At 54.9% G+C, this 23,882-nt stretch overlaps 1 protein-coding gene and 1 pseudogene across 1 annotated transcript in view; one reads left to right on the top strand and one right to left on the bottom strand.

Annotated features, from left to right (window-relative positions):
- LOC135404675 (zinc finger protein 239-like) overlaps nucleotides 1-23,882 on the bottom strand; it is a 386,745-nt gene that overhangs the window by 163,124 nt on the left and 199,739 nt on the right. The gene's annotated exons all lie outside the window — the stretch shown is intronic.
- The window catches only part of LOC135405260 (zinc finger protein 883-like), a 290,064-nt pseudogene continuing 289,581 nt past the window's right edge, over nucleotides 23,400-23,882 (top strand).

Raw genomic sequence — 23,882 nt, forward strand, 5'->3', positions numbered from 1 at the left:
CAGAGACATCTGTCTGACCATCACTAGGTATGCTTTGATTTTAAGGCAGAGCATGTTAAAGAATGCAATAACTTAAAGCCAGCTGCAGTCTTGAATTTTTGCTCTTTCAACAATAACATAGCACTAATAACTACTAATAGTGAATGAGCTAACAGATGCAATAAATGTTTCTGCTCATTTTGACATATGTGTCAGTTTAATAATTTTAAATGAATCAGTGCACTTGTAACAGGAAATCTTCCTCAACCTCTGATTAAAATGTAACGTTGACTAAGGGATTATAGAGGGGACTTAATTTTACTGATTGTTTTAACAGTTGTCACAGCTGTTGGAAGAAGGAAAGGCAATTGAAACACTCCAAAAAAGGGGTGAGGGGGCAGAACAAGAGTAGTTTAATAAATGTAAACATGGTCTCTGAATGCCAAACATAAAACATTGAGCAGATCTGTAACTCCAGGAAGCTGCTGCACACTATGTACTTTTGCCTTTTGTGGCTCACTGTGTTTCATTCATCTGAACACTTAGCAGTTTCCCTTTCTCCATTTAAAAATGTGCAACAGCGTTTAAATGTGGAACAAGTTCAGCTGTTCATCTGCCTGGAGTTTCATCTTAGAATGCAACTGATAGAATACTCAGCTGACAGGAAATAAAGGCTGTGTAGAATGGCTGTAACATTTCAAAATGGACACAGGTGTCACATCCTGTGAATGCTGCAGTGCAGTGATGGTTGCTGTACATATTTTATGTTTTTCTAATGGTTCTCATGTTGTGATGTGGGAATGGTGTGTGGAGTTCCCCTGCGAGTCTGTCTGGGTTATGTCTGTGTAGGGATGAACAGGAGTGTGTGTGTAGATTCCCGTGCCTGTGTGTTTGTGTGTGTGCAGGGGGATTCTGTGCTAAACTCGTTGAGCTACGAGGTGCACAAAGGACCCCCTTGCTTTCTAAAGTCCTTCTCAGAGAGGAGCCTGCCTGTGGCTGGATCCAATCTCAGACTCAGATTTTGGTTTCAGTTGAAGGAATTATAGAGGTGTGATTCAATCACTTTGTCCTGCAGGTTTTAGTGATGGCAAATCAGAAATATTTCTATAAAAACAATGATTTATTATGACAAATGAACAAAAAATTGATCAGAAAAGTGAACAGATGAAAGACCTTAAAGAGAATTATTTACTTCAAATTATAAAAGCCAAAAACCCCTAGTAGTATAGTGTAAGATAGGACAGTGGAGTCTATCAAAGTAACTCTATTAAAGCAATTGGATCAAAGCCAACAAAAAGAAACAATCCTGAAGCAGAGATTGAGGTAACTCACCCCACAAGGACAGGGGGTAATTCTTTTTTCTTCCGGCCAACCCCTGGGCAGTGACCATGAAGAGCTGTCCCTGCTTCATGGCAGAAACTCCACACACTTCAAGGAAGTCTGGGGAACAATCTGCCACATGACAGTTGGACGGGGCTTTTATAGTTATCAAGGGTTTGACTGCCAGACATATTTGCAGGCCAGGGAGCAGCTTATCTGTCAAATCCTGCTTCAGAAAGCAGGATGTGTGTTTGAACTTTCATGAAGCATTTTGAGTTTAGAATAATTCAACATTAAAAACAGCACCTTGACACCAGCAGTAACTCATCACAGAGAGTGTGCATTGTTTGCAATCTCTGACTATTTTTAGGTATTATCAAAGCAGAGCATCTTGCCAGAAACAGCCCCTTGATTCCATGAGGTTGCAAAAACTCTCAGGGTTCCTTTAGTTCCATGGGGGCCTGCGGCGTCACAATGGCTCCTTGATTCCAGGATGTTCCAAAACATCCCAGGGTTCCCTTGGCTCCAAGAGGCTCCCCAGTGTCCCACCGGCCCCTGGATTCCAGGAGGCCCTGCAGTGTCCCAATGGCCACTCGGTTCCACGAGCCACAGCGGCTGCCGCCGGCGTCTGTGCCCGGAGCCGCCGCTCCCACGGGGCTGCCGCACTCACCGCCGGGGTTGCCGCTCGCGCAGCCGCCGCTCTGCCCCGGCTGCACCGGGACCCGGCACCGCCTCGGGCCTGCGCTGCCGCCTCAGTGGCCACAGAGACACAGGGATGGGGGACCTTTGCTCTGACACTGAGGGGGCCTGGCTTTGTTCTGCTGGGGTCTGGGCTTTAGGAAAATTGCTGTTCATTTTCATGCTCCACTGGAACACCTCCTGAATTCCAAAGGTTTCCTAATCCAGGGGAGGGGTTTCTATGGCATCGGAGGTGCTGCCCCTCGGGACACATTGTCAATAAACCATCCAGCTGACTGGGATGGGTGTAAGAGCTGGGGAACACAGGATAAGGAGTCATCCCCTGAAAACCGTGGAATATTCCCTGCCTGAATCATAACCAAAATGGAACTGTTCGGATGGAATTTCCAAATAGTTTGGAAACTCCAGTCATTCCTGACACCAGGATGGAAATTCAGCAGATAACTAAAGCCAGTCACCTTGTGAGCCCACAACCAGCGGGGCTGAGGGAGGCCCTGGCAGCTCCCCAGCACCTCCCTCTCAGTGGGACACCTCTGGCAGCCTCTCCCAGCTCGGGAACCCTCCAACACTCCAAAGACCCTCACTGGTGCCCAGGACAATTCTGATCTCCCTCCATAAACACTCCTCCAGCTGTGACCCTGGTCTGGTGGAAAACACAAAGGGATTTGGGGGAGTGTTTCCCTGACAACAAGGAGAATTTGGGAGTGGGGCCTTTCCACACCCAGCTCTTGATGTGTGCACACATCTCTGCCTGGGTGTGGGTGTGAATTGACTGTGGTGGGAATGTTGTTCTTGTGAATCTATAATTCAGTCACTGTTAAAATTTTAGACCATGCTATTGAATCACCTGATAACTGTTCAATTGGTCAATGATTCAGTGCTAGTAATGTCTTTTGTCCCCTTATCTTTGGATCCAATTCTTTTGTGCCCTGACCCTCTTGCATACCAAGGCTCTGTGTAAATCATTCCCTTTCATCAAAAAATATATTTTTTTCATGACTTGCACTTTAAAATCTTCCTCCTTAGCTAAACTACAAAACAACTCCAATTAGCTCTAGAAGTCTTGAAGACTTGAAGACAATTAAAGGAATGAAAATAATTTGTTTTTCAGTGTTTTAATGGGTCCCACAGTGTGTTTGGAGTTGCATCAGCTGTCAGTCCAAGATGGGCCATGGCAGAACTGGTGACGTTGGGGGGTGAGGAGCAAGGTTGATCCTACATGGTCAGTGTGGATCTCCGAAAGGGCACACTCAGCATCAAGATCACTTGGAGAACACCTCTGTCACCTCTTCTTTGAACTACAAAATATCCATCATTGAATTAAAAAAAAAAAGTAAAAACTTTGAAGACTTGTTTTGAAATTGCCTTGAAGACAATTAAAGGAAGACAAAGAGATCCTGAGGGATTTCTGTATTTTAATGAGCCCCACGGTGTGTTTGCAGCCCAGCCCATGATCCTGAGGTACTGAGAGAAGATTGAAGCAGCTGCTGAAGAAGTCAGAAGCCAAACTCCAAGTGCCTTGAAGCATTGCTGGGCCCCACTGAGGGCAGGCACTGCCAAAGCCTCCCCAGGGACTCCTTGGAGCAGCTCCTTGGAGGCCAGGAGTGCAGGCAGACAAAGGCTCTGGGCAGGCCCCTGCAATGCTGAGCAAAGCCTGCCTTGGTTTTGTGGAGCACAAAGGCCAAGGCCTGAGCCCCAGGCCCTGGCCCAGCAGATCCTGTCCCTCCCGGCTGGCTCAGGGCTGTTTGGGGGGCACTGGGATGGGAGGGGGAGCAACAACAAAGGCCCAAAACTGGGCAACCCCTGCCAGGCTCCTGAGGGAGGGGCGAGGCAGAAACCAAGGGCAGAACCTGCCAGGCAAGTGGCTTGTGGTGGCCTGAGTGGCAGAGGCAGCTGCCAGAGGCAAGGGGACAAAGGCCTGGGTGCCTTTGGGCCTTGCAGCCCTGCCAGAGCCCTTGGCCATCTCTCCTGCAGGCTGTCCTGCCCTGGCCCTGCTGCTGCTCTGGCCTTGCAGGCTGCACACACCCCTCCTGCTTTCCCACCCCCTCCCAGCAGCATTTCTCGACCCTCCCTGATGTCTCTGCACCAGCTCTGGCTGTTGCCATGTGCACTTGGCCTTATTAACTTGGATCCTGAGCCCCTGTGCCACAGGACATCCCTCCCAGAGCCCAGGCCCTTCTCCTGGGGGTCACTGCAGATCTGAGCAGATCCAGGTCACCTCCCATTCCTCTGCCAACCCCCTGGGCCTGCTCTGGGCCCTCCAGGTCCTTGCCCTGCTCCCAAGGGCTGTGGGGGTGCTTAATGGTCAGGGCTTGGGGTTTAGAGCTCAGAGTTGGGATTAGGCAGAACTTTGGGAGGTTTGTTGTTCTGCTGGCAGTTCATGATTAGGAGAAGAGCTTGTTGGGCTGGATCAGGATTAAAGCTTGGCTTTTCATACTGGTAATAAAGGTTTGGGAATGGGGTGGGCATTGGAGGACAAATAAGAGTCTGGAGTTCTGGGATTGGGCTTTTTCTGGGTTGGAATTAGAGCAGTGGATTCCTTTCCATGGGAGGGGCAGCACTTTTAGGTAGTGTTGGGGCTTCAGGTTACAAAGAGAGTAACGGCCTAACAGTTGTGTTTGCCCAGTCATTGTTTCAGCACCCTCAGCATTCTCTGAACCTGGTTTTACCTCATCAAAATCCTTCCTCTCTGTTGATCAAGCCCCTCTTTCCTTCCCCAGTTTTCCTTCTCTTTTGTCCCAGTTCTTCCCAACCTCCTCAGAACTTTCATCAGGATGGGCTCAGCTTTGTGATAACACTGTGCAACCTCATGGAATCAAGGAGCCACTGTGAAACTGCAGAACCTCATGGAATTATGGGGCCATTGTGACACTGGGGAAACCCTTGGAATCAAGAGGCCACTGGGACACTCCAGGGCCCCATGGAGCCAAAGGAACCCAGGGCCAATGGGCAACCTCCTGAAATAAAGGGGCCATTGTGACACTGAAGAAACCCATGGAATCAGAAGGCCATTGTGGCACTGCAGGGCCTCTTGGAAACAAAGAAACCCTGGGCCACAGTGGAATTTCATGGAATCAAGAGGCCATTGTGACACTGGGGAACCTCATGGAAGAAAAGGAATCCAGGGACACTGTGGGATTTCATGGAATCGAGGGGCAGTTGTGACACTACAGGGCCTTATGGATCCAAAAGAACACAGGGAAATTGTGGAATCTCATGGAACCAAGGGACATGCGGGGCCTCATGGAAAAAAAGGAACCCTGAGACATTTTGGAAGCTCATGGAACAAAACGTCCATTGTGGCACTGCGGGGCCTTTGGAAACAAAGGAACACAGGGACACTGAAATGTGGTGGAACCAAGGGGCCATTTTGACATGTGGGGCCTCATGGAAGAAAAAGAACCCTGAGACCTTTTGGAAGCTCATGGAACCAAGGGACTGTTCTGACACTGAGGAACCTCATGGACTCAAGGGGCCACTGTGACACTGCAGGGCCTCATGGAACCAAAGGAACCCTGAGACATCTCAGAGCCTTTGGCTGTGCTGGACAAGCTGGGAGGCAGAGCCAGCTGATGGTGCTCCCTGTCACTGACCACCTCCCACAGACGCTCCTGTGTGGCCATGGAGGGGGCTCAGAGGGGCCCTGCCTTGTTCCAGAGCTGGGACATGGCTTTGGGGGCTGCTCTTGATCGACCTGTGGAAGTTCACTGAGGTCAAGAGAAGTCACTTGCAAGAGTTTTCCCTCTACCTGCTGTGTCCTCTGGGCTTGCAGAGCTCTATTTGACACTTCACAGCAAGATTCAGTACTTTATCTCTGGGTGACTCCACCCTGGGCAGGATTCTGCTCCAGGGCTCCATTCCCTGCTGACTGGATGGGATGGGCTGTCCCTGCAGATCCTCTGTGCTCTCCTGCACTTCCTGAGTTCCTACAGACAAGTCCTCACCTGCCATCAGAGCCCTCACAAGCTGCAGAGCCCCAGGCAGGTGACTTGGAGATCATTTGTCACCTCCATTGGCCATCGGCCACCAACACACAACATCTGAACCAGCCTTCAGTCCCTGAAGTCCCAGTGGGTCCCTGACCTCACTGCACTGTCTCCATGGAGAAACAAGCAAAGCAACAAGACTTTGGAGAGTCTATTCCTTGGACTTCTTCTCGATGCCAGTGTTGGGAAAAGACCTCAGCCTTCAGGAAGTGCTTGGAGGGGAACCCCTTTGCTGCTGGAACTGCTGTTGTGGAGCCCAGCCCTGTCCCAGCAGTGCCCAGGGCCTGTCCCTGCCTGTGCTCACAGGCCTGACCCACAGCAGGACAGTGACTGAGCTGCCAGAGCACTCAGGCCTTGGGCACGGACAGGAAAGGAGAGGGTGGGAGTGCAAAGAGAGCAGCTCTGAACAGACCCAGTTCTGGTGCTCCCTGGCAGTGATTCCAGAGATTGTGATTCCTCATGTACAAACTAACACAGGGAGAATGTTTGACAAATACCTTGCTGCACAAACTTTTATTTTGTTTAAATGCACACAGAACATTATTTCTGATTTCTATACTTTGTGGGTGAAAAAAAAGAGGTAGAGAGTGAATTGTATATGGGATGAAGAATAAAATTTCAGTGTTAATGACATGAACAGAGGAAAAAAACAGGGAAGGCCCCCGTCCCAAACACTATCAAAAGCTTAGCAAGGCAGGCTGGGCCCAAAATGTGTTACACAATGAGTGTTCTGCAGAAGAAAAGAGGCAGTTTATTGTGTCTCAAAAACATGTAGTCTTCATTTTCCTTAGGGCATCCTTGAACTCCTGGTTCCTCAGGCTGTAGATGAGGGGGTTCAGTGCTGGAGGCACCACCGAGTACAGAACTGCCACCACAAGGTCCAGGGACGGGGAGGAGATGGAGGGGGGCTTCAGTTAGGAAAATATGCCAGTGCTGAGAAACAGGGAGACCACGGCCAGGTGAGGGAGGCACGTGGAAAAGGCTTTGTGCCGTCCCTGCTGAGAGGGGATCCTCAGCACAGCCCTGAAGATCTGCACATAGGAGAAAACAATGAAAACAAAGCACACTAAAAACAGAAAACCACAAACTGCAAGAAGGCTAATTTCCCTGAGGTAGCCTGAGTGTGAGCAGGAGAGCTTGAGGATGGCAGGGATTTCACAGAAGAACTGGCCCAGGGCATTGCCCTGGCACAGGGGCAGGGAAAATGTACTGGCTGTGTGCAGCAAAGCATTGAGAAACCCAGTGGCCCAGGCAGCTGCTGCCATGTGGGCACAAGCTCTGCTGCCCAGGAGGGTCCCGTAGTGCAGGGGTTTGCAGATGGCAACGTAGCGGTCGTAGCACATGGTGGTGAGGAGGGAAAACTCTGCTGAGATGAAAAAGACAAAGAAAAAGAGCTGTGCAGCACATCCCATGTAGGAGATGGTTGTGGTGTCCCAGAGGGAATTGTGCATGGCTTTGGGGACAGTGGTGGAGATGCAGCCCAGGTCTGTGAGGGAGAGGTTGAGCAGGAAGAAGCCCATGGGGGTGTGCAGGTGGTGGTCACAGGCTACGGCGCTGAGGATGAGGCCGTTGGCCAGGAGGGCAGCCAGGGAGATGGCCAGGAAGAGCCAGAAGTGCAGGAGCTGCAGCTCCCTCCTGTCTGCAAATGCCAGGAGGAGGAACTGGGTGAGGGAGCTGCTGTTGGACATTTGCTGCCTCTAGCCATGGGGACCTGTTCATGTCAGAAATAACAGTGACAAGTTAGGGCAGAACATTCTAAGAAAAATCAAAGCTGCTTTCCAACACCCCTCTCACTGCTCCGTTGGTTTTCCTTTTCTAGGAGTCTCTCCTTCAGCTCTATGGCTGGAGCCCTGCTCGGGGCTCACTACATCTTCCATGAGGAGCAGACCCTCTGCCCACTGGCTGTGAGGGCTCAGCCCTGCTCTGCACCAGTGGGGTCATGGGCATGGTGGGCAAAGGGGCCCATCCTGATGTTCAGCTGTGTCAGATGAAACTGCTCCCACTGCACTCCCAGTTTCTGAGAAAAACCAGGACAGCAGAAGGCAGTGTCACAGGTTTGTTTCATTTTATTTATTTTTTTTTCCAATTCCCTCATCTCTGCTGTGGAGTGTTCCTGGATGTCAGAACCCCTCAGCACTTCTGATGCACTCTGGGAGAACAGAGCAGGTCCTGCCCGGCAGGAGGATTGTCTGGGGCTTAGTGCAGAGTGAGGGGAGCTGCTCTGTCCCTTTCTCTTGTTCCCAACTGCCCTGGCTTTGCTTCTTCCTGAGATGGACATTGATGACACTCCCATTTGGGTCTGAAAAGCCACCAGACACTGTTGAGAGCAGAGGGATCCATCCCAGACCCCTCAAGGTCTCAGCCTGTCTCAAGGGCTCAGCACCCACTTGGAGCCAAGGACACCTGTTGCTCATCTCCCCAACCCAACAGCATCTCCTGGCACGGGCACAGCATCTCTGCCCCTCTCCACTGGGGCTTTCAGAGAACACAGCTGTGCTGGGAGGATGATTTGCATTCTCCAGGGCAGCTCCCAGCTTGGAAGGACACCTCAGAAAAGAGCCAAGTGTCCTAATGACGGGGTCTGATTGAGGGAAAAAGAGCTCCTTACCCAGGCCCACAGACTTCACTGCCCACAGCCCACAGGGCAGAGGACAAGTGGAATGTCTCATTCCCAGGGACACACCTGCCATAGGGGAATCCCGGGATCAGTGTTGGACTGTGTAGCTTGAACTCCCCTCCCAGTGAGCCTGACTGAGAGAAGGAGGGAACAACCTCAGGACCAGGGGCAAGGTGAGAACCAAGGAAACGCACAGGGAGGGTCCAGCTGGGAGAGGCCAGAGCAGAGCCCACTGGGCACTCAGGGCAGCATCACCCTGAGCCAGCTGTGCCACCTCCCAGACACCAACAGTGCTAGCAAGTTGTTCTCAGCCCTGGGCAGCTCTTTACAGTTCTCTCTGGAACACAAACCACCAGGCATGTGGCTTGAGAGCTTGAGAGAAATCCTTCCTTGCACCTTCCCCTTGAAGTATCCCCTGGAAAATATCCTGGGTTGCTCTGGTTCTGTGAGCAGCCCTGTGACCCACAAAACTCTCACTCGATAGCAGAAGAAACCTGCCCTGCCCTGCCAGGCTTTGCTCTTTCCACCCCCAGGCTCTGCCCAGCCCCGAGGGAGCTCCCCAGCCTGGCTGAGAGCTGCCCCTGGCAGTGGCAGAGCTCCTGCCCCGGCACAGCCCTGGGCTGCAGGACCCTGCTCTGCAGGACAGCTTGGGGCAGCCTGGGTGGCACAGCCCGGCTTCACAACCCTGAAGCCATCCCTGGGAGAAGGGAACCCTGCTGGGATGTGCCTGGGATGGTGCAGCAGGGAGTGGGATGTGCCAGCGTTAGGAGATCTTTGCACCAACTGCAGACACATTGCCCTTCATGCTGACTCACCGTGAGGAAGCCTGGAAAGATTCCTCCTCCAGTGGATCTTCCTCTCGACTTCCCTCCCAGCCCAGGCTGTGTGTGACCTCTCTCTGCCTTGCTTTTCTTCCCTGGGTGCTGCAGGCAGTGCCCTCAGCCCTACTGGGCTGTGCAGAGGAGCTGCTCACCAGCAGAGCTGTCTCTTTGAAGCTCTTCTTGCTTGCCAGGAGCTCCCTGTGTGCCAGGAGCCCGGCCCAGCTCAGCAGCACAGCAACAGCCCCAGGCATTTCATGACCCTCAGGGGGATTGATGTTGTTTACATGAGACTCAGTCCCTGAGAGTAAGTTCAAACAAGTTCTCAAGAAGTCAAAATGAAATACTGAAGTTTCTTGTACTGTTAATGGGTCCCACTGAGGGACATGACTGTGAAAGTGTCCCCAGATTCCAGTTAGAGCAGAAAACTGCAGACAGTGATGACAAGGATGGACAAGCAAGGCAAAGGTGGCTCTGATGCTGAAAAAACCTTGACTTGTTTCTTTAATCCAAAGGGCCAAGCCCTGACCCCCAGCCCCTGGGAAGGCACATCCTGTCCCTGCCTCATTCCTCAGGGCTCTTCCTGGGGCACTGGGATGTGGGATGTGCAATGCCAAGGGCAGGACCATGGGGTGGCACCTGCCAGGCTGCTGAGCAGGGACAAGGAGGCCATGAGGCCCCAGGGCTGTGAGGGCCACTTGTCTCCTCCTGACATCAGGGGCACAGACAGCAGCCCTGGCCAAAGGCCTGCAGAAGGTGGCTCTGTCAGGGCCTTTCAGCTTCTCCTCATCCCTGTCTCCTCTCCAGCCCAGGCTGTCCTACGGTGTCCATGCCCTGCCCCTTTCCCTGCAGGCTGTCGTCATCCCCCCGGCTGCCCCACCTGGCTGGCACCTTCCTGCACTGACATCTCTGCGTCCTCCCTGGCTCTTCCTGCACACACAAAGCCTTGGGCTCATCCAGACTCCTTCTTTGTGACATATTGCACCACAACACTGACCTTGGAGGGAAATTTCTGACTTCTTGTCACCAGTCTAGGCCACCCCAGCTGCCCTTGGTGGCACTAGTTCTTTCTTAGGCTGTTTTCTGACAGGAAGAAAAGCTCCACCAGCTCTGACACCCCCCTTCCAGACCTCTCAGGCTACTCCTCTACTGTCCTCAATCTTCACACCACTGACCCCTGAGTCCTCAGCCTCTATATATGGGTCATGTGCTTGAGGCCCCAAATTCCTTCCTGGGAGATCTCTGGGACCTCTCCAAGGTTTTGGAAGATGACAATAGAGTGCTCTTCTCCCAGGAAACACAGAGGGACACCTTTTTCCAAGGGTTGTCTTGGCAATCTCTTTAAACTTTCTGGCACAAGGGAGCTCTGAGCTCTGGGTATGGAGGGAGGTCCAAGTGCCAACCACTGGAGTGGGAGCTACAAATCATCAGGGCTTGTGTTCTTTGGAGGGCCAGACACTGGTGAGAGTGGTGTGTGTGTGTGCACATGGAATGACTTGAAGGGCACAATGAACTGTCTCAAAACACTGTCAAAGCAGGAAAATCCCTCAGTTCAGGAAGGATATTGAGGTGCTGGAGCGGGTCCAGAGAAGAGCAACGAGGCTGCTGAAGGGACTTGAGCACAAGTCCTATGAGGAGAGGCTGAGGGAGCTGGGGTTGTTTAGTCTGGAGAAGAGAAGGCTTAGAGGTGACCTCATCACTCTCTTCAACTACCTGAAGGGAGATTATAGCCAGGCGGGGGTTGGTCTCTTCTCCCAGGCAACCAACAATAGGACAAGGGGACATGGGCTCAAGCTCTGCCAGGGGAGGTTTAGGTTAGATGTTAGGAAGAAATTCTTTACAGAGAGGGTTATCAGGCATTGGAACGGCCTACCCAGAGAGGTGGTGGATTCACCATCCCTGGAGGTTTTTAAAAAGAGATTGGACGTGGCCCTTAGTGCCATGATATAGTAACTGGAGTTGGATCAGGGGTTGGACTTGATGATCTTGCAGGTCTTTTCCAACCTAATCTATTCTATGATTCTTTAATGGCCTTAAATTGCATTGGGCAACTTCATATTAGATATTAAAGAAACCTTTTTCCACTGAGGGAGTGTTCAGGCATTGGAACGAGTAGTCCGGGGAGGTGGTGGAGTCTCTGGAAGGGTTCAGGTGTGTGGTGGGTTGACTTTGGCTGGACACCAGGTGCCCTCCCAGCTGCTCTATCACTCCCCTTCCCAGCGGGACAGGGGAGAGAGTAAGGTGGGAAAAAAAACAACTGGTGGGTTGAGATAAGGCAGTTTATTTAAAGCAAAAAGTAAAGCAATGCTTGAACACGCAGAATCAAAAGACATCAGGGTTTGTTCTCTGCTTCCCATGAGCAGCCATGGTCGGCCACTCCCGAGGAGCAGGGCTTGGGTCCGCGGGACGGTTCCTCAGCAGGCAGCCATCAGACAATGAATGCCCCCCTCCTGCTCCCTGCCTCAGCTTTTAGAGCTGAGCTGACCTCCCATGGTCTGCAATGTCCCTTGGGTCAGTTGGGCTCAGCTGGCCTACTTGGGTCCCCTGCCAGGCTCTTGCCCTCAGCTAAGGAAGGAATGTCCCAGGGTTGGTGCTGTGCTCAGCAGTGGCCAAAACACTGGGGTGTTCTCAACCCCCTTCCAGCTGCCAATGCCAAGCCCAGCCCTGGGAGGGCTGCTGTGGGGAACTGAACTGCAGCTCAGCCAGACCCAACCCAAATATCTATGGCACATATTCTATAGAATCCATCCTTAGGTGTTGTGTGATAGATCTGTAAGATATTACAAATAATAAGCAATAATAAGGCAAGTGTCCTCCTTAGGGACACACACACAGTCCCCCAAACTCCTGCCTGGGTTTGTTCCCTGGGGGTCTCTGCAGCAGCAAGCACAGCCCCACACTGACTGCTCTGGGCTGTGCAGGCATTTGTGCTTCTGCCTGTCTCACACACACCCCCAACCTTGGGATGGATCTGAATGTGACTGGCTGTGATGTCACAGGGGAGATGTGATGTCATAGGATTGATGTGATGTCACAGAGGAGCCTTGATGTCACAACAAGGATGTGATATCACAGGGGAGGTGTGACAGTCCCATGGGGGTCTTTGGGCACAGCGGGGTTGGCAAAGGGGGGTGACCCCCCTGAGCTCCCAATTTACTGTGGGGTGCTGGGGACTGCTGGATCCAATCTCAGCCTTGGATTATGACAACAGCTTCAGTTTAGAGGAACTACAGAGGTGTGACTGAAACAGTTTTGTCCCCCAGGTTTTAATGATGGAAAATAAAATCTATTTATAGAAATGAATTATTTAGGGTTACAAATGATCAGACAAAAGATCTTCATCACAATTATTTACTGCACAATAGAAACACTAAAACTACCAGGAGTACAGGATAAGATAGGACAGTACTCTACACTAAAGCAATTGTTGAAGCAATTCTACTCAAGCTGGCACAAAAGCAATAATTCTTAATTAGAGATGGATGGAACTCCCCCAGACCAATGCTCGTGGGGAGATCTCTGCTCTCAGCCTCCAGCAGTGACCTTGGGGGGTCCCCAGCCAAGGCAGGAATCTCCACACACCCCCCAAGAAGGGATCTGTTGGAAGAAACTGCCCCTGGGAAAGGGGACTGGCCCTTTGTGGTCGAAAGGGATGGACTGACAGTCACTGGACTCCAGGGGTTGCTTCACCATCAAGGGGTTCATTGGGGTGGAAGCAGCGGCCGAAGCTCTTCCTGCAGTCGGGGCACTGGTAGGGCTTCCCTTACTGGTGGGTCCATTGGTGTTGGGTCAAGGTAGAGTTCTGGGTAAAGCTCTTCCCACACTCCCCACACTTGTAGGGCCTCTCCCCAGTGTGGATGTGCCGGTGGGTGACGAGGTGGGAGTTCTGCTTGAAGCCCTTCCCGCAGTCGGTGCAGCGGAAGGGCCTCTCATCCGTGTGCGTCCGCTCATGCAGGAGGAGACTGGAGCTGGTCTGAAACCTCTTCCCACATTCCGAGCACTTGTAAGGTCGTTCCCCAGTGTGGATGCGCTGGTGGGTGCGGAGATTGGAGCTCTGACTGAAGCTCTTCCCACATTCCCCACACGTGTAGGGCCGTTCCCCAGTGTGGATGCGACGGTGGGTGTGGAGGGTGGACCGGTCACTGAAGTTCTTCCCACAATTCCCACATGTATAGGGCCGTGCCCCAGTGTGGATGTGCTGGTGGGTGAGGAGATGGGTGCTCTTCCTAAAGCTCTTCCCACATTCCAAGCACCTGAAGGGCTTCTCCCTGCTGAGAGGCTGATCAGGGACCACCAGCTCAGAGCTCTGGCTCAAGCTCCGGCCACCTTCCCAGCACTGGCTGGCTCTTTCCTCCTCAGAGCACCCTGGGATGGCTTTGGAGCCCCTCCTGCGGGGGGATCTCCGGCCCTTTTCCTCCCCGCTGCCTTCCTGCGCCAGGGAGCCCTTCAAAACGGCCTCTCCCACCAGGGTCTCACGGGGGGATTTGTCCTCCGGGCTCTCCGTCCTCAGCTCGGGGCCTGGGGCAGGAAGCAAGAAGGACAGGCAGGGGATTTGCCTCCGGCCCACAGGGAAGGCCAAGGACATCCCCCCAACTCCGGCCCCGGCAGGACGGCGGCGCCAGCGGGGTTGTCCTGCAGCCGGGGCCATGCTCGGCTGACAGAGCCAGCACAACACCCGCCCAAAGGGACACTGACTTCCTCCTCACCTGCCTGGGGGGCCCAAGGCATCTTCCTCTTCCTCGCAGCCTCCTCTTCCATCCGCCCAAGCTTTGGGAAGGACAAATCCTGATGGGGGGAAAACAAGGGCTGAGTGCGTTGGCTTGGGGGTTCCTCCTGCCCAAGTCCATCTCTAGAACTCACCGGGCATCCTGTGACCATAAAAACCTCCAAAACACCAACATGAAGTCCAGAAAACCCCAAATCATCGAGATTCAGGCAAAAGCCCTTCAGAAATAGTGAGAAGACTCCTGCCCGCAAAAAGTTGACATTCAGCTAAAAAATACTCTAAAATATGAAGATTAGCCCAAAAAAATTCTCCTAAGAGTTCCCCTTCTCTGGTTTCCCCCCTCTGGGGATGCTTGGGGTCCCACTTAGGGATGCTGGGAGTGTTGGGGGTCCCAGGGGTCCCTTCTCCTCTGACTCTCGCCTTCTGGATGCCGCATTCCCAGACATTCCCCCTCTCCAGGTTCTGCACTTTGTTGTCCTAGGGGATCCCAGGGGTCCCCACTGTCCAGACTTCCCCTTTTCCGTGCCCCCCCTCTCCAGGCTCTTGAAGCTCCTCCCTCCCTTCAGCCTCCCCCACACTCCAGGGATCAAGGCATGGGGACACCGAGGCACCCCAACAATCCCACTCCCGCTCTCCCCCCTCCTCTTACCCCCTGTCTCACCCCTTTCCCATCAGCCCCCAAAACCCCGGCTCCCCCCAGCTCCCTTTAGGGGTGACCCACCGCCCCTCAAGCTCCCTTTGGGGGTCCCACCCGCTCTTTTCACTTCTCTCTGTACAAAATTGCTTCCTAATATCCAACCTAAACCTGCCCTGGCACAGCTCAAGACCCAGCCCTCTTGTCCTACTGCTGCTGCCTGCCAGAACAGCCCCACCCCCACCTGGCTCCAACCTCCTGGCAGGGACTTGCAGACAGTCAGGAGGTCTCCCCTGAGCCTCCTCTTCTCCAGCCTCAACACCCCCAGCTCCCTCAGCCTCTCCTCACACCACTTGTGCTCCACTCCCTTCCCCAGCCTCGCTGCTCTTCTCTGCACCTGCTCCAGCCCCTCCAGGGCCTTCCTCAACTCAGGGGCCCAGAGCTGGACACAGCACTCCAGGGGTGGCCTCACCAGCGCTCACTCCAGCCCAACAATCACTTCCCTGCTCCTGCTGACACACTCTTCCTCACACAGTTCACCATCCATTGGCCCTCTTGGCCACCTGGCCACACTCTGCCTCCTCTTCAGCTTCCTGTCCATCCACACTCCCAGCTCCCTTTCTGCCTGCCTGCTCTCCAGACACTCTGGCCCCAGCCCGGGGGGCTGACGGGGCTTCTTGTGGCCAAAGGGCAGGACCCGGCCCTTGGCCTGCTGGAACCTCATCCCCTTGCAATCAGCCCATGGATCCAGCTGGGCCAGGTCCCTCTGCAGAGCCCTCCTGCCTTCCAGCACATCAACACACCCCCAGCTTGGTGTCACCTGCACATTTGCTGATGAAATGCCTGGTTCTGCAGCAGCTGCAGATGCTCAAGGGGCAGCAGGACCAAGTCAGGGGCCTGGGGGGGCCTGGGGGGCTTTGGGGTGTGGGAGGATCCTGGGGGAGCTGGGGAGGGGCTTTGGGGATTGGGGGTACAGATCAGGACAGACCAGTACAGACCAGTACAGACCTGGACAGACCAGGACAGACCAGTACCTCCTCACTGCTCCCCAGATCTCTCCTGGAGCTGGGCCACATTGTCGTGGGACACCTGAGCCCCCCCAGTGCCCTCCCAGTACAGCCCAGTGCCCCCAGTACAGCCCACTGTGTTCCTGTCCCAGGGTGCCGGGTGATCCCTCTTTGGGGGGGGGGGGGTGGGTGGGTGGAAAAGATTTGAGGGGGGGCTGAAGGAGAAATGGGCAATCTGGGGGGTGGTTGGATCGGGATTTGGGTGGTTTTGGGGATCTTTGGGTGCATTTAGGGGAGTTAAAATGGGTTTGGAGGGCATTTGGGCATCAAAGGGATCTATGGGAGGAGGGGATTTAAGGAAAAATGGAGGTTGGGGACATTAAGGGGGGGTTAAAGGGGCTTGGGTGGGGAGGAGCAGCTCCACGAGCCGGTGATTCCTGAGAGTGTCCCTCTGGTGTCCCCAAGACCCTCTTGGTGTCCCCAGTTCCCCCCTTAACACCCCGAGACCCCCCTGGTGTCTCCAATGTCCCCAGGGCCTCCCCATGGCCCCAACTCTCCCCTTGACATCCCTAATTCCACTGTCCACAAACCCCTCCCCACTGTCCCCATTGTCCCCAAACCCATCCCTGATGGCCACAACCCTCCATCTCACCCCAGGAGCCCCCCTGGACCCTCTGACCACAAAAACACACTGCCTCCCACACTCACAGAAAGGCCAAGGGCATCTGGGGACACATTAGGGACAGTTGGGGGGCTTTGAGGGGCACTGAGTGATTACTGGGGGATACTGGGACAACTGGGGGGAACTGAGGGACACTGGGAGGGACTGGGGAGTTACTGGGGGATTACCAGGACACACAGGGAGACACTGGGAGGTTACTGGGCCATACTGGGGGTTACTGGGTGCTCACTGCAGGATCACTGGGCCATACTGGGGGGCAGTGGGAGGTCACTGGGATACACTGGGTGGTCACTGAGGGGGTTACTGGGTCATACTGAGGGTAACTGGGAGGTCACTGGGATATACTGGGGGCACTGGGATCCCCTTATCCGGATGTGGTACATCTCCCCCTGGACTTTTGTGGGCACCCCCAGGACCCCTCCCCTGAGGGCTGGGAGATCCCCTGAACCCACCTAAAGGGTGTCTTTGTATGCTGAGTCTCTGTATGCTGAGTTTTGGGGGTCTCTGGGGTTCGAGGGGGGAATTGGGATCCCCTTTCCCTGGGGTTGGTCCGCTGGGCTGGCAGAGGCGCTGTAGTGGGACAGGAAATGCCCTCATAGGAGTTTTAGTTGGCCGTGGCCAGGCAGGACTGACACGGAGACTCCATAAAATCCACGCAAAACCCCTGAAATCCCCTCAGAAATCCACCTCTGGACCCAACAAAACCTCCTCAAAAACACCCCAAATCCCCTCAGAGACCTCATCTACCCCCCAGGACACCCTAAGCCCTCTCAGTGACCTGCAAAACCCACCTGGGACCCCCAGGCCCTTTCAAAGACCCCAAAAACCCCCTCAGGGACCCTCAAAACCCTCTGGGACTCCCTAAATCCCCCTAGAAACCTCCAAAATTCCTTCAAAGACCCTACCCCCAAAGCCCCCCAGGACCTCCCAATTCCCTCGGAGACTCCAAAACTCCCTCAGGGATTCCCAAACCCCTTCAGGGACCTTCAACCTCCCCCCTAAGTCCCTTCGCGACACCGAAGTTCCTCAGAGCCCCCAAAAACCCCCTCAGGGACCCCTAAAAGCCCCTAAGGGACCCCAAAACCACAGAACAGCAGAAGAGCTTTCTGTAAAGGAAGGGAGCAAAGATTCTGAGAAGGAGGAGACCAAGGAAAAACTGAAGCAAAGCAATAAAATCATCCTAGCTCTTGCAGTTTTTCTTTGACCTTTTTCTCACTTTTCCTTTTTTCAGGGTTCTTTTTTTGGTTGGGTGGTTTCGAATTTTTTTTTCCGAAGGAATTTCTCAGGAATCGAATCACCATTTCCGGGTTCTTGGGAGGCCTCCGGGCCCCGCGGCCCCCGAGAGGGTCCTCCGAACCTCCGAACCCCCCGCGCTAAACCCTCCCGAGCCCTCCAGCCTTTCCACCCACAGCCGCGCTCCCCGCAGCCCCCGAGGGGATCCCCAGACCCCGCTCTCCCGCACCCCCCGCCTGCACTCAGAGCTCACCGACCGACCCGCCGCCATCACCGATTCCCGGCAGCCAACGCGGCAGGGGCGGGGGCGGGGCTGCGGGGGCGTGGCCGAGCGCTGATTGGCTGCGGCGGCGTTCTCTGACCGCGGTGCGCGCGCAGCCGGGACTCGGTGATGGCGGCGGGGCCTGCGGTTCGCTCTGAGTGCTGTGAGTCCCCCCGGGGGGGCTCGGGAGGGTTTAGCGGGGGGGTTCGGGGATTCCCGAGGAGGTTTTGAGGGGTTCCTGAGGGAGTTCGGTGTCCTGAGGGGACTCAGGGCGTGGTTGAAGGTTCCTGAAGGGGTTTGGGGGTCTCTGAGGGGGTTTTGGTTTCTGAGGAGATTTGGGGGGTGCCAGGTGGGGTTTGGGGGTCTCTGAGGGGGCTTGGGGGTCCTGGCGGGACCTTTTAGGCAGTTTTGGGGTCTCTAGGGGGTTTACGGGGTCTTAGACGGTTTTGAGGGTCTCTGAGGGGGATTGGGGGGTCCCTAAAGGGGACTCGGGGGGTCCCGGGTGGGTTTTGCGGGTCACTGAGAGGGTTTAGAAGGTACTGGGGAGGGATGAGGTCTCTGAGGGCCTTTGAGGGGACCTTGAGAAGGTTTTGATGTGTCGAGGGGGGGATGTCAGGGGTTTTGAGGGCATTTTGGGGGGTCCCCTAAAGCCCAGCAGTGGGTCCAGGGGGTCCCCCAGCCCCAAAGAGGAGGGGTCCTAGGGATGGCCCCCAAAATCCGGGGGAGGGGAAATGTACCATATCCGGGTAAGGGAATCCTTAGACCCCAGTATATCCCAGTGACTTTCCAGTGACCCCTTCAGTGACCACCCAGTGTGTCCCAGTGACCTCCCACTGCCCCCCAGGATGGCCCAGTGATCCTGCAGTGAGCACCCAGTAACCCCCAGTATGGCCCAGTAACCTCCCAGTGTCTCCCCGTGTGTCCTGGTAATTTCCCAGTAACTCCCCCGTCCCTCCCAGTGTCCCTCAGTTCCCCCCAGTGTGTCCCAGTATCCCCCAGTAATCACCCAGGGCCCCACAAAGCCCCCCAACTGTCCCCAATGTTTCCCCAGATGCCCTTGGTCTTTCTGGTAGCATGAGTGGGGTGTTTTTGTGGTCAGAGGGTCCGGGGGGGCTCCTGGGGTGAGATGGAGGGTTGGGGACATCAGGGATGGGCCTTGGGGACAGTGGGGAGGGGTTTGGGGACAGTGGAATTGGGGGTGCCTAGGGGGGAATTAGGGCTCTGGGAAGTCCCTGGGAACATTGGATACACCAGGGGGGTCTCAGGGTGTCAGGGGTGGAACTGGGGACACCAAGAGGGTCTTGGGGACACCAGGGGGGGTCTCAAGACTCACCTTCTCTTGGTGCAGCCCCTCCTCTGCCCGCCCAGGCCTCATTAACCCCCCCAAATGTCTCCTAACCTCCATTTTCCATTTAATCCCCTCCCCCCATAGGTACCTCTGACCCCCCAATGTCCCCAAGACCTCTTTTAACTTCCCTAAAGGTACCCAAAACCCCCAAATCCCCATCCAAACTCTTCAGATCCCCCCAAATCTCCCACAACCCCCCCTCAAATCACTTCCAACCCCCCTCAAAGAGGGATCACCTGGCACCCTGGGACAGGAACACAGTGGGCTGTACTGGGGGCACTGGGCTGTACTGGGAGGGCACTGGGGGGGGCTCAGGTGTCCCACAACAAGGTGGCCCTGCTCCAGGAGAGATCTGGGAAACAGTGAGGAGGTACTGGTCTGTACTGGTCTGTCCTGCTCTGTGCTGGTCTGTACCCCCAATCCCCAAAGCTCCTCCCCAGCTCTCCCAGGACCCTCCTGGACCCCAAAGCCCCCTGGGCCCCTGACTTGGTCCTGCTGCCCCTTGAGCATCTGCAGCTCCTGCAGAACGAGGCATTTCTTTGCTCCCCACAGGGTTGTTCCCACACCCAGAATGGAATCTGGAGGCAGCAGGATGTGCACAGGGCTCCCATTTCCTACAGTGCAAAGGGGCTGCAGGGAATGATTCCCCTGCTCTTGCAAATCTGCCAAAACCTGCAGGGCACAGAAGTGGGAGCTTCAGGAATTTGCTGGCCTTGAGAGTGGAGCTCAGAGGGTATTGAGAGGAACATATCCCTCAAATACAATCTCTCTGCATACACAATATCTGTCTGGACAGGCAGATAAAGCAATAATCAGATATATTCTGTATCATATATATGGCACATATTCTATAGAATCCATCCTTAGGTGTTGTATGATATATCTATAAGATATTACACATAATAAGCAATAACAAGGCAAGTGTCCTCCTTAGGGACACACACTTCTGAGGGAACTTGCACTTGACACCCCCCCCTTCAGCTTCAAGCCACCCGGTGCCACAGAGGGGGACAGAGCTCCTGTGGAACATTCTACTCCCATTGGCACAGAGCAAGGAATAAACCCAAAGTATTGCCTGGGTTTGTTCCCTGGGGGTCTCTGCAGCAGCAAGCACAGCCCCACACTGACTGCTCTGGGCTGTGCAGGCATTTATGGTTCTGCCTGTCTCACACACACACAAAACAGTCTGGTTAGTGCTGCCCTCAGGAAACCCCTCCACCCTTGCTCCAGCTAAAACCGTGGAATTTGTCTTTGTTTCCCTTGGGTTCAGGGTCAGGCTGTGCCTGTGTCCAGCCCAGAGGCTCAGAAAAGCATTTCTCCCATCCCACTGCAATCTGCTGCTGCAGACAGGACCCAGGCACTGGTGGCACTGGGAGTGAACAGCCGAGTGTTTCCAGGGGCTCTCTGAAGGAACACGAGTGACCAAAGAAACCAGCACAAGTGTCCACAGAAGTCCCAGTCCTTCATCCCTGAATGAGCTTGTTCAGCCCAGGAAAAACCGTCTAAGTTTTATTTCCATGGAACGAACTTTTTCCCACTTTAACACCAGTTTAGTTCCAAACCAGTTTCTTCATTTCCTCCTCCCAGTTTCGCTGAAGGACACTGACAGGGGCCATGGACACTGACAGGGATCACAGTTTGTCCCTTGGCCGTACAGCTCCTGCTGTTTGGCAGCACAGGAGAAGTTAATTAGATCCCAGGCTCCAATCCCAGGGCACCCATTGGATCAGCACTTGGGGATACAAACTGACCTTGGGCTCAGGATGCTGCTGTGAGCAGAGATTTCCCTGCAAAGTCTGCAGTGAGTCAAGCTCTGGAGAGTAGATTGTGCCCCATGGATGGGATTGCAGAGGGTCCCTCAGGTCCCCAGGATGAATCATCACTCTCTACAAGTCCCTGCCAGGAGGTTGTAGCCAGGTGGGGGTGGGGCTGTTGTGCCAGGAAGCAGCAGTAGGACAAGAGGGCTGGGTCTTGAGCTGTGCCAGGGGAGGTTTAGTTTGGATATTGGGAAGGAATTTTTTGCTGAGAGAGTAATCAGGCCTTGGAATGGTCTGGGCAGGGAGGGGGTGGAGTCAGCGTCCCTGGAGGTGTTGGAGGTGAGAGTGGATGTGGCCTCAGTGCCATGGTCTGGGAAGCACGGCGGGGTTGGATCCAGGATTGGACTTGATGATCTCAGAGGTCTTTTCCAACCCCGCTGATTCTGTGATTCTCTGATTGCCATTCCTGTGGCAGCACATGCTTGAGGCTCTATCCCCAGGGTGATAGAGATGTCTGTCCATATCTATCTCCAAGGTTAGTCTGTAAATGTGTGGTGTTAGAAAAGCAGGCTGAGTTCTGGGCTGGTTGTAGAAGGAGAAAGACGCCCAGAGGCCAGTGCAAGCAGGCAGCCCTCAGCTTGCACCTGATGTCCCCTCCCTGCAGGTTCCTGTCCTTGAGCCCAGGCCCTGAGGTGAGGCTGAGAAGTGGCGCGGAGGTGAGCCCAGAGCTGTCCCTGAGGTGAGGCTGAGAATAAGTGCAAGGCAGAGGTGCTGCTGAGGAAGGAGAGCCCCGTGGTGGGAAAAAACAGATGAAGCTGTGAATGCCCATCCCTGAGCAGGTGCTGTGTCCATCCCCTGTGTGCCAGGTGAGCTGGGGCTTTGCTGCAGAGCTGCAGGCGCTGATTTGAGGGTCTCCAAGTGCTGAGATGGTGGGCACCCAGGAACACAAACTGTGCCTGGCCACGGAACCTGCAAGGAGGAGCAGAGAGAGCCCTGTCAGTGTGGGGGTCCAGGTTGTCCCTGTGCCTTCCCCTGCAGGCCCTGGCTGTCCCTGCTGGGCCCCTGTCCATCCCCATCAGGTCCCTGCCCGTCCCCCCCGGGCTGAGCTCCCCCCAGGAAGTGCCGTGGAGCTGAAGCTGCTGCCATCCCCCCCTGCAGCCGCTGCCACAGCCAAGGGAGCAGCAAAGGCAGGGCCAGGAGCAGAGGCAGCAGCAGGGGAGCCCTGGGGGACCGGGAAGGTCTTGTGTGGGTCAGGAAAGAGGCGCTGGGCACGAGGCCGGGGCTGTGCTGAGCAGGCCCAGCCCTCACATCCCCCCAGCCAACGCCGGCTGCCCGGGGGGCTTGGGAGGGACCCCCAGCCCGTGTGCCCCACACTGAGCTGGCAGAGAGAGAGCCAAGGGACAGGGCCACGGGCAGGGCCACGGGTGAGGGACAGGCAGGGCCATTGCAGGGCCACGGTGAGGGCACAGCCTGTGGCAGCAGAACTGCCCAGGGCCGGGGGCAGCCGGGGGTGTTGGTACCAGCCAGTGCTGGGGCCGAGCAGAGCACGAGGCCTCTTGCAGACCCCTGGAGCAGCCTCCCACTTGCCAGCCCTGCCCTGGTGGGGTGACACTTTATCCTCCCTACAGGACACTTCCCCCGAACTCTTTAGAGGGCATTTTGTGTCTCTTCCTGGTTGCTGATTCCTTCTGGGGGCCTGAGGGAGCCTCTGCAATCCCATCCATGGCCACAATCTCCTCTCCAGAGGAGAGGAGACTGACTGCAGACTTTGCAGAGAAATTTGTATCCCTAAGTGCTGATCTATCTTTGGGACCCAAGGGATCCTCTGCCATTCCATCCATGCAGAGGAGTCACCCTCCTGCCTTTGACTCCCTGCAGAGGAACAAGTGCCCTCTCTCTGTTTGGGAGAAGCCAGATGCTGCCCCTGGGCCATCAGAAGTGGTGCTGAAGCCTCTTTCAACCCAGCTCCCGGTGCAGTTTTCTCATCCCCTCACCGAGTGCCCGCTCCCCCAGTCGGCACTGACCAACCAGGGTGTTTGGCACACGTGGTTTGGTGGTTTGGAGAAACAGCCCCGAACTAGTAGGGGGCCAGAGAACCTCGAGGAAAAGCCCTGGAGAGTTTTAAGTTACACTACACTAATACAGCTTTTGATTAACATATAGCAACTCAATCAAGTCCCCATGAAATGACCTCACTTCCCTCATCCTCCCAATTAAACACCTTTTTCTGAGCTGAATCTTCATATTTTGGAGTATTTTTTGGCTGAATCTTAACTTTTTGCAGTTTAGGGGGAGGGGTTCATCCTTCTGTTTCTGAGGGGTTTTTTGCCTGAATCTCGGTGGTTTGGGTTTTTCTGGGTTGAATCTTGGTGTTTTGGAGGTTTTTATGGTCACAGGATGCCCGGTGAGTTCTAGAGATGGACTTGGGCAGGAGGAACCCCCAAGCCAATGCGCTCAGCCCTTGTTTTCCCCCCATCAGGATTTGTCCTTCCCAAAGCTTGGGCGGATGGAGGAGGAGGCTGTGAGGAAGAGGAAGATGCCTTGGTCCCCCCAGGCAGGTGAGGAGGAAGTCAGTGTCCCTTTGGGCGGGTGTTGTGCTGGCTCTGTCAGCCGAGCATGGCCCCGGCTGCAGGACAACCCCGCTGGCGCCGCCGTCCTGCCGGGGCCGGAGTTGGGGGGATGTCCTTGGCCTTCCCTGTGGGCCGGAGGCAAATCCCCTCCCTGTCCTTCTTGCTTCCTGCCCCAGGCCCCGAGCTGAGGACGGAGAGCCCGGAGGACAAATCCCCCCGTGAGACCCTGGTGGGAGAGGCCGTT

Source organism: Pseudopipra pipra, chromosome W, assembly GCF_036250125.1.
Source record: "Pseudopipra pipra isolate bDixPip1 chromosome W, bDixPip1.hap1, whole genome shotgun sequence".
Lineage (NCBI taxonomy): Eukaryota > Metazoa > Chordata > Aves > Passeriformes > Pipridae > Pseudopipra > Pseudopipra pipra.